This window comes from Triticum dicoccoides, chromosome 7A (genome assembly GCF_002162155.2).
Source record: "Triticum dicoccoides isolate Atlit2015 ecotype Zavitan chromosome 7A, WEW_v2.0, whole genome shotgun sequence".
NCBI lineage: Eukaryota > Viridiplantae > Streptophyta > Magnoliopsida > Poales > Poaceae > Triticum > Triticum dicoccoides.
The window spans coordinates 611,501,359-611,512,602 of record NC_041392.1 but is presented as its reverse complement, the minus strand read 5'-3'; positions in this window follow the sequence as shown (position 1 = coordinate 611,512,602).

The window sequence follows — 11,244 nt, the reverse complement described above, 5'->3', positions numbered from 1 at the left end:
CAAAATAGGCCACTGCCAAACCTAGTTGGGACCCAAAATAATTTAGTATAATATTTTTTTATATACTCAAAAACAATTAAATTATTATTTTAGCCACAATTTTTAATTAGTTTAGGGCATTTAAACACTTTGGAAAAGGTTGGTTCCACCACCAAAACTAGTTAGGGATTATTTGCCACATGATGAACATTTCAGTTTTAATGTTTCAAAACTTTTACCGATTGACTTGATTTTGAATTTTAATTTGAATCGTCTTCAAACTAACGGGGGATTAGCAACAGTAATTCGAGGTGACATGGCATCATTAGCAGAGGTTACTGTAGCTTGATTATTCGGGCGTCACAAAAACCAAGCTTTAGCACGATCTCTAAGTGAAAAAGGAAATAGCTTCAATTTAACAATATCATTATCCACATCTTTCTTCTTTTGCATATCACACAAATCAACGAAGCTATTTAGATGGGTAGTAGCATCTTCACTAGGAAGGCCGGAAAACGTATCTTTCATGACGAGATTCAGCAAAGCAGTATTAATTTCACAAGATTCAGCATCGGTAAGAGGAGCAATCGGAGTGCTAGTGAAATCATTGTTGTTGGTATTGGTAAAGTCACACAATTTTGTATTATCTTGAGCCATCGTGACAAGCAAGCAAACTAACACACAAGCAAACAAAAAGCAAGCGGGCAAAAAGAGGCAAATAGAGAAAGAGAGGGATGATAGAGACAGAGGGCGAATAAAACGGCAAGGGTGAAGTGGGGGAGAGGAAAACGAGAGGCAAATGGCAAATAATGTAATGCAGGAGATAGGGATTGTGATGGGTACTTGGTATGTTGACTTTTGCGTAGACTGCCCGGGAACGGCACCAGAAATCCTTCTTGCTACCTCTTGAGCACTGCGTTGGTTTTCCCCAAAGAGGAAGGGATGATGCAGCAAAGTAGCGTAAGTATTTCCCTCAGTTTTTGAGAACCAAGGTATCAATCCAGTAGGAGGCTACGTGCCAGTCCCTCGTACCTGCACAAAACAAATGAATCCTTGCAACCAATGCGATAAGTGGTTGTCAATCCCTACACGGCCACTTATGAGAGTGAGATCTGATAGATATGATAAGATAATATTTTTGGTATTTTTATGATAAAGATGCAAGGTAATATAAAAGCAAAGTAGAAAGAAAAGGAAATAACTAAGTATTGGAAGATTAATATGATGAAGATAGACCAGGGTCCATAGGTTTCACTAGTGGCTTCTCTCAAGAGCATAGGTATTCTACGGTGGGTGAACAAATTACTGTTGAGCAATTGACAAAATCTAGCATAGTTATGAGAATATCTAGGTATGATCATGTATATAGGCATCACGTCCGACACAAGTAGACCGACTCCTGCCTGCATCTACTACTATTACTCCACTCATCGACCGCTATCCAGCATGCATCTAGAGTATTAAGTTAATGAAAACAGAGTAACGCCTTAAGCAAGATGACATTATGTAGAGGGATAAACTCATGCAATATGATGAAAACCCCATCTTATTATCCTCGATGGCAACAATACAATACGTGCCTTGCTGCCCCTACTGTCACTGGGAAAGGACACCGCAAGATTGAACCCAAAGCTAAGCACTTCTCCCATTGCAAGAAAGATCAATCTAGTAGGCCAAACCAAACTGATAATTCGAAGAGACTTGCAAAGATAACCAATCATACATAAAAGAATTGAGAGAAGATTCAAATATTATTCATAGATAGACTTGATCATAAACCCACAATTCATCGGTCTCAACAAACACACCGCAAAAAAGAAGATTACCTCGAATAGTTCTCCACAAGAGAGGGGGGAACATTGTATTGAGATCCAAAAAGAGAGAAGAAGCCATCTAGCTAATAACTATGGACCGTAGGTCTGAGGTAAACTACTCACACTTCATCGGAGGGCTATGGTGATGATATAGAAGCCCTCTGTGATCGATGCCCCCTCCGACGGAGCTCCGGAACAGGCCCCAAGATGGGATCTCGTGGATACAGAAAGTTGCGGCGGTGGAATTAGGGTTTTGGCTCCGTATCTGGTCGTTTGGGGGTACGTAGGTATATATAGGAGGAAGGAGTACGTTGGTGGAGCAACAGGGGGCCCACGAGGGTGGAGGGCGCGCGTGGGGGGGTAGGGCCGCCCCCTACCTCATGACCTCCTCTTTTGTGTCTTGACGTAGGGTCCAAGTCTCCCGGGTCTTGTTCGTTGAGAAAATCACGTTCCCGAAGGTTTCATTCCGTTTGGACTCCGTTTGATATTCCTTTTCTTTGAAACCCTAAAACAGGCAAAAAAACAATTTTGGGCTGGGCCTCCGGTTAATAGGTTAGTCCCAAAAATAATATAAAAGTGGATAATAAAGCCCAATAATGTCCAAAACAGTAGATAATATAGCATGGAGCAATCAAAAATTATAGATACGTTGGAGACGTATCACAAGGTATTCTGCTGCTGGATCAACTGAGTGAGCTCCGGTGGAAAGGTAAATCCGGGGTCACGTCTCGGAGGCATCTGAGGGTTTAGAGGGAAGAGAATAGAATAGAATGAGGTCTAGTGAGAAAACACTACCCATATGCACATGAGACAAACACAATCATATCACTCAATCAGTCAAGCAAGGGCATACAATCGGTCTAGAGCTATCGTTACAAAAGTGCTCGGACTATACTATATACATGGTGGAATACTACTACTGATATGGTGGTCGACTAGAAAAATTGATCGGTGGAAGACTCCATAATATCCGCTCCAGCTTCATCAACATAGTCATCATCGCTATCGTCGGGGTCCGAGTCGGTGTCATCGACGATGATGTAGTTGTCCGGGCAAGTAGAATCGTCATCTTCTCCTCCTAGCGCGGGGTCTCCCATGAATACTCCTAGCTTCCTTGTCAAATCATCATTCATCTCCACTAGTATCGTCATTTCCTCCTCGTATCCATCGCGTGTAGACTTGAGTTCTTCCTACAGCTCCGTGATCCCGGTCATCGCCTTCTTCAGATCTATCATGCCTGCGCACATCTGGTTCTCCTGGCGACGAATGTGCTGGTTTAACTCCTGGATGAAAGTTGCAATGGATCTATCCTTCCTGGTGCTAATCATCTCCGATTGCTCATCTCGGCGCCCACAAATCTGGTAGATAGTATCCTTGAGATCCTTGTGGTAAACTTCTCCAATGCGTCCCATGGTGATGTGGGCTGCCATACTCTTTCCTAGACTCCAGGTTGGTGCATCAAAGGAAAACTCTATGGGCTCAGTGACTGGCGTGAATGTCCTTCCTGGAACTTGAACTTGAATCATCCAGCGCTCCTCTTCTGGTAAAGTGGCGTTGTAAGTCTCGGTGAAGCTTGGTATTCCAATGTTCAGGTACCTAGTGACTTCCTTCAAGTGGTGTCCAAAAGGTGTGTCTTCATCTGGTTGTGCAAACTTGTTCCTTGTGTCCGCCATCCTAAAGAGTAGAAAATGGAGAGGAGTCGGAAATTAGAAGAGAGTAGTGATATAGGGCTTTAGCTTAGTGGTCGTGTCCTACAGTCAGCGTGTGCTCTGATACCATCTTGTAGCGACCAGACCTCAAACAGTCTAATCTCTGCGCATTAGTGTCATACCTAGATCGGTAATGCTGACATGCACAGTACTTGAGGATTTATAACAGAGTAGAAATCACACACTTATTACATCGAATGTCTCAAAAGAGAACTTATTACAATAAATATGGCTTAAGGCCATCTAATACGATAATAGCGGAAGGCTTGGAAGATAAAGTGAGTCCATCAACTCCAACGGCATCACTGAGTGAAAGACCACGACCTAGGGCTCCTTACTCGTCATCTGAAAAGTCTGGAACATGATGCGTTGCAGCCCGACACGGGTCAGCACACGGAATATGCTGGCAATGTAACACAAGAGAGTAATGAACAGAATAATACTATCACTACATGCATATATGGCTGGTGGAGGCTGTATGGTTAATATGTTTTGCGGAAAGCCATTTTTTCCCTACAACAAGGAATAAATTTTATTTAACTATCAGGGTGGTTGTTAAACATTGAGAAGGTTCACCCAACTCAATCCCAATTAAGCATCATCATTAAACCCAATCAAATTATATTAAGAGTGATGAGATCCACATGATAATCCAAGAACTGGATACTCAAGATGTCCATAACCGGGGACACGGCTAATCATGATTAGTTTGTACACTCTACAAAGGTTTGCGCACTTTTCCCCACAAGACTCGATCTCCTCCGTTGAATTTCTCGCACTACATGATGTTTGAGAAACGGATGACCGAGACACAGTCTTTCTAAAGAGGTCCCCTTAACCGATAGATAGGCATGTACACCTACAATCCCCTACATCTGCTAGCACTACAAAAAAATACACTTCCATGATGATACGTGTTTGTCACAGTAGGTCGCGTTTTCTGTCATGCATGTACATCCATGACGATTTTATGACAGAATCAAGATAGTCATACCTGTGTTGTCGTAGAAGTGTTCAATGACATTACCAAAATTATCATCATGAAGTGTCCACTTCCATGACGATAAATCGCGCGTCACAGAAGTGCTTTCGTCAAGGGTGACCGACATGTGGCATCCACCGTAACGGAACGTCCTTAAGCTATCGGGTCGGGTTTTGGATCCGATAACCCGTTAATAGCCCCGACCAATGGGGATTTTCCACGTGTAAAATCATCATTGGCTGGAGGAAACACATGTCGGCTCATCGCTGGGACAGATGTCATCCACTCATTGGACAGAAGGCGCCTATGATACGTCGACACGTGGCACGACCCAACAGAGGCCCATTCCTGTGAAAAGGTCGGCCCGTTTGACTTGGTTAAAAGGTCGCGGGCCGGCCCATGGAAAGCCTGTTAACGGCATGTTCGCATATAGCCCATTTACAGCCCGCTAACCCAAGGCCTGTTACGCCCTATTCGAATTAGGCCCAGTAGCATCATCTGGGCCATCCAATATGATTCCAGCCCGTTTTCACTTCTGGCCCATGTATGGCCCATGACGTCTTTCAGCCCATATGAGGCCCTATGTAACTCTTGGCCTATTAACGGCCCGTGGTGAAACTGGCTCGTAATGAACAGTGTATCACCTTACACCCATTAACGGCCCATGGTGAAACTGACCCGTAAAGAACAGTGTATCACTTTATACCCATTAACGGCCCATTATTCCGTTGGGCCGTTTCCAGCCCATGTTATCTTTCGGCCTTCTCAGAGCCCATTTATTCTTGGGCTATTTTCTAGCATTCATTTACTTACGGCCCGTTACTGTCATTTTCTGCTTGTGGGCCAAATTTAGCCCGTGGTTATAGTCGGCCCGTTTGTGGTCCGTTAATACGTTGGGCCGTTTTCATAGCGTCATCAAATACGGCCTATTAACGATGTCCCGTTATGGTCGGCCCGTGAACGGACGATTCCAACTCTAGCCCGTTTACGGCCAGAATGCGGTCTGTTTGGCCCATGTTTGGCCAATCGATCATACGGCCCGTATAAGGCCCATTGATGATACGACCCGTAGAAGGCCCATTGTTTCTACGGCCCGTAGAAGGCCCATTGTTTCTATGACCCGTAGAAGGCCCACTGTTTCTATGGCCCGTAGAAGGCCCACTGTTTATACGGCCCGTAGAAGGCCCACTATTTCTACGGCTCGTAGGAGGTCCAGTGTCACTACACTAAATATTAGCCCATGGTTATTGTGGCCTAGTTTTAAAAAATAGGTTATTGCAACCACTAGCAAACCACAGAAAAAGAACTGCACTGACTACAAGCAAACAAATAAACAAGACAATAAGGAAATAAATAAGCAAGCAACTTACACTAGGCTATCACAGCTATTACACATATTACATCCACTGGGCATCAAAGTTTGCCACCAGTGCAAATATAGGGAACACAACAGCATATAAACGCCGCAGCAAAAAAAAGTCCAGAACTGAAACCACTTTAGAAGAGCTCAAGAAACAATATCCTGGGTACCCATAATGCTAGCAAGAAGCTTAGCAAGCTTATTAACTTTCTCTTGTTTGGCGCTTAAGTCCTCTAGCGCTTGTTGTTGCACCAGAAAGTATGCATCTGAATTCTGTAGGGACTTCCTCGGTCCTTCGGCTTCCTGTCGCATAACATCTGATTGATGTCTTTCAACTTGAAGTTGAGACTCAAGAAGCCGAACTGATTCAGGCAACGAGTTTGAAGAGCTGGTGCCAGCAGTGGTAGCCAGTAACTCGAACATTACATCAAGACAGGACTTTGGGGTTGTCTCAGTGTCTTCAATATAGTTTTTATCAGCTTTCTTGGAGACCAACAGGGATGTCTCACTATCTTGAACCTTATCTGCATTACTTCCTTTACCATTGCATAACAAGGTACTCTTCTCCAATATTTTATCCACGTTCTAAAAGAGAAACAAACAAACACATCTCAAGTTTACAATGTAGTATATGAAACTCATTTTGGTAAACCAGTTCAGTAGTAAGGTGGACAGGATAATAGCATGAAACAAACATATATCTATGTAGTATGGTCACTGTATGGTCTATATCATTCTAGTTTATGTTGTCAAATCAAGATAGATACAGTTCGAATCATATCTATTTAAGACAAAGCAGCATAGACAGAATATAAGTGTGGGGAAACTACACGGCAATAACAACACTTGTAATGTGCATGGCATGAGAATATAACTGTTTATTCATGAAACTGAAATCAACATAGAGCAAGTTACAACAGCAAATAGCAGCCAAACACGTTGAAGAAACAAGTTTAAAACATACCTGTTGCGCCATTGGAGTTTCAATTGCATCCTTCAAATTTGAAATTAGTTGGTATTAGGAAATACAGTGATGCAAGAGCAAAGTAGTATGAATCATAACTACGGAACCTGACCTAAGAACAATTCTTCTTCTGCTTTAAGCGTTGACTTCAGGTTCGGAGTGGTGGTCCTTGTGATTTGGGCACTGCAGTTGCCTTACTAACTGCTCGTGTTTGGGTGCTCTGTGGTGGAGACGGTGCTGTGTCAACGGGAACTGGGTGTCTATCTGCTGGGGTTGGGGTTAGAAGGGGTGTAGCTGGTTCTCTGTCCAACTGGGTAGGGGTACAATCTACATGAGTGTGGGTTATGTGTGGTGGGGCTGGTTCTTGGGCAAGTACAACCGTGGTTCTATCTGCATTGACAGGTAGCACGATCTTTTCTGAAGACCGTGTTTTTACTCCCACAGATACTGCCATCACTCCCTCCAATTGAATTGGCTGATAAACAAGAAAAGTAATTGAATGTACAGACATTGTAAGATAGACAGGTGCAATGGATAGTAGGGAAGAAAACAGGGCATGAAATAATTCACATTTATGTTGTCTAAGCAAACAGAATATAAGGACATAATTTCACATATATGATGGCTAATTAAACAGGATAGCATGACACAATTTCACATGTATGATGGCTAACTAAACAGGATAGAATGACATACTTCAAAATATGATGACTATGTAAACAGGATGACATGATATAACTATACGATGTGTCTATTAAAGTGGTTGGCATGCCATCGATGGAAACATGATGGCATCATATAATTCACAGATAGAATGACATAATTTAAAATATGATGACTATGTAAACAAGATGAGATGATATGACTATATTATGTCTTTAGAAAATGGGTTGGCATGCCATAATTCAGATACATGATGTCTATGTAAACATCATGGCATGACATAATTCAAATATATGATTTATATACTAAGGAAGTGAGCAGAGGGCAATCGCATATATGATGTGTCAACTAAGGAGATGGCATTCAATATTGTGTATATGATGTAAAAACTAAGCATTGCAATACAACATATGCATTATATGAGTAATATAACCCTGCCAAGTTTGAGCATACACCTCAGGGGGATAATAGGACTGGTCATCTGCCTCTTAATCCTCCTCTGAAGAGCTATCTGTAACCAGCAAGATATCTGCTTCAGCAGGTAGCATTGTCTGCTCTGAAGACCTTGTTTTCACTCCAGATTTCTCCATCACAAATTCAAATGGCTGATGAACAGGAAGAGCAGTTGAATATACAAACATTGTCGACAAAAGCAATGAGAAATACAAAAAAAGGAAGGCATGATATAATTCACATATATGACACTTGCCTAAACAGCATGGCATTGCATAATTCACATACATAATGCCTTGCAACAAGATAACATTGCATAATTCACATATATAATGTCTTGCAACAAGATGGCATTGCATAATTGACATATATGGTAATTAGACACTAAACAGGTGGCATTCACACAAAGCATGTCTAAACTAAGCAAATGACATAGCAATGCAAGATACCATACGCACGATATGAGCAACATAACCCTGCCAAGTTAGGGCATGCACCTTGGGGGGGAAATATGACTGGTCATCTGTCTCTGAATCCTCCTCTGAGGAGCTATCGGTAACCAGCAAGACATGTGCTTCGTCAGATAGCGTTGTCTGCTCTGAAGACCTTGTTTCCACTCCAGATTTTCCCATGACCGTGCCGAATGGCTGATGCATAGGAAGAGTAATTGAATGTACTAAAATTGTTGACAAATTTAACACGTAATAAAAAATGATGGCATGATATAATTCACATATAAGATGACTGGCTAACCAGGGTGGCATTGCAAAATTCACATATATGATGCCTGGCTAGACAAGATGGCATTGCATGATTCACATATACGATAAAGAAACTAAACAGATGGCATTGACACAAAGCATGTCTAAACTAAGCAGATGACATCTTTAATGTATACAGTAAGCAATGCAAGGCACCATATGCATGATATTACCAACATCAGCATGCCAAGTTAGAGCGAAGACCTCATGGGGTAAATAGGAGTGGTCTTCTCCTTCTGAATCCCCCTCAGAACAGTTATCTTCCCCTTGATTACGATCCGAAATGGGTGGAGGGGGGCTGCCTTTGCGCCCACCATGGAACGATGTCTACATGAAATTTTATTGCCACGCAAGGCTCGTCTCATTTTCTCTACATGATCAGTTCCATTGTGTACAATAACTGGCATGCATACGAATAAAACATAGTGAGATTATGTAAGGAGTGCATGCACAAATCCAGAGTGATGGTAGCAACCTATGGATAGACCCAAAACCAACGATAGCAGGCAGATAATAGCTTTAGTTAAAAAAATATAGATAATGGCTCCTTTAATGTTTGTTTGCACCCAACATGAAACTCGGAGTAGACACCAGAGATTAACTAGATAGTAGACAGATAGTACTGATTGTTGCCCCAATATGTACCCCACAACCATTTAAAAACTCAAGTTTCAGCATTAGTTTGGACCTGACTCAGAGTCTAATAGGTGAACACGATGATAATGTAGCATGTCATCATATTAAGTGATGCATAACGTAAGCAGACACGGAAGAGTGCGACCTCTCTTGCGGACCCGTGTAGTCCTCAAGGTCATCTGCTCAGTTGATGATGGTAATGCAGTTGTCGTGGCTGCCGGCGGCGGGGAGGAAGATCTGAGGTGACGAAAGACAGTCTGGAGAGCGGATCCCTGCTGTGGTGAACCCTTCCATTGTTGGAGCAGCTGAGCTGGGGTGGAACACAGCGCCGCAGGAGCAGGACAAACCACACAAGGTTTTCTTTGACACATATCTGTAACAGAAGTAATTGAGTAAGGGCTTGTTTGAATTTGAGGATTCTAACAATGCAGGGATAGGAAATAGACAGGAATAGGATAGGAATGCACGTGCAAAACAGAGAATTTAAAAACACAGGATTTTTGCCAATCTGGGTGTTTGATTCACAACAATTGGAAGATCACAGGATGCAAAAAAGCATGGTGAGATTAAGTCAAACCACAAGAAAATGTACGGTTATAATGCTATTATGCTACTATCTCTTAGTCTTGTGCTTGATGAATAGGAATATGAAAAGGAGGAGAAGTGCAAATTAGAATTCCTACGGTTTTTCTTTCAAGGAGACACTAAAGGAACAAATCCTACAGTTTTCCTTTACTCCATTCCTTTGCACCAAATTCATGAAAAGTAGTACCATAGGAAACTTTCCAATTCCGATGCTTTTCATTAACTTTTCCTTTCAAGCACTGGCGATTCTAGTAGGCGGGCTTGAGCAAGGAAAATCCTACACTAAAAAAATGTTTTTGCGCTACTTCTATTACTTTGGACCCAGGCCACTGCCATACTAGCTCAACTCCCAGGCCCATCGACAAATGTACAGCTCAAACGCGCAGAGATAAATAATGATGGCGTTCAAGAGAGTCCATCACGGATAGCTAAGTTGCCTGGTACCTCACTACTTGTCATATAGTAGGATAAAATAATCGTATTTCCTGTTACTATGAGTGCTCAGTGGACAATATATATAACATGTAGAGTAAAAAAGAGATGCAACAAGTGTACAACCTCTTTGGCGAAGCCATGTCGATCTCAGCGTGATTGGGTTGGCCGGTGAGGATGCTCCGGCTGACTTGGCTGTCGGAGGAGGGGAAGAAGATCTTAGGCGTCTGGAGATGGAGCCCGAGGTACTGCTCTGCTGTGATGGAGGGTTTCGTCGTTAGAGCAGCTCCGGTGAGTTGTACAACGCCGAGGCTGAAGCAGGACAAGAGAGACAATGAACAACATTAACCTGAGTGGAATTCTAATAGCATCTCCAATACATGACGTAAAATACATAACCACAAAGTGTAGATGTAAAATACATCAGCCGCTCATCTCTGAACTTAACTGTCGAAATTGAATTTAACTGACAAAACTGAACTTAACTGTTGAAACTGAACTTAACTGTTGAAACTGAATTTTGCTGTCGAAACTGAATTCTGCTGTCAAAACTGAACGCACTAGCAAGGTGAGTCTACACGTTGGTCGACTGACTTTTTCATCTCTGGTCAGTCGATTTTGCAGCCGTTGGATATGAAATAAAGGGATTGGGGTTCATCTTCAACCTCCACCCTCCTGAGCCGCCAGCCACCACCGGCCAAACTACAGCCCCCCGCCACCCGCGGCCGGTGGTGCGCCTCCCCGCCCGCCCCGAAAACACTCCCCACCCCGATCTGCCACCGCCCCGGCCATCCCTCCAGGCCCCCCCATGCCGAGCTTTTTCTCCGGCGATCCCCACGCCACCGCCCCGCCAACGCCCCGCCACCGTCGGCGACCACCGCCCCCATCCTGAACCCTAAGATAGAT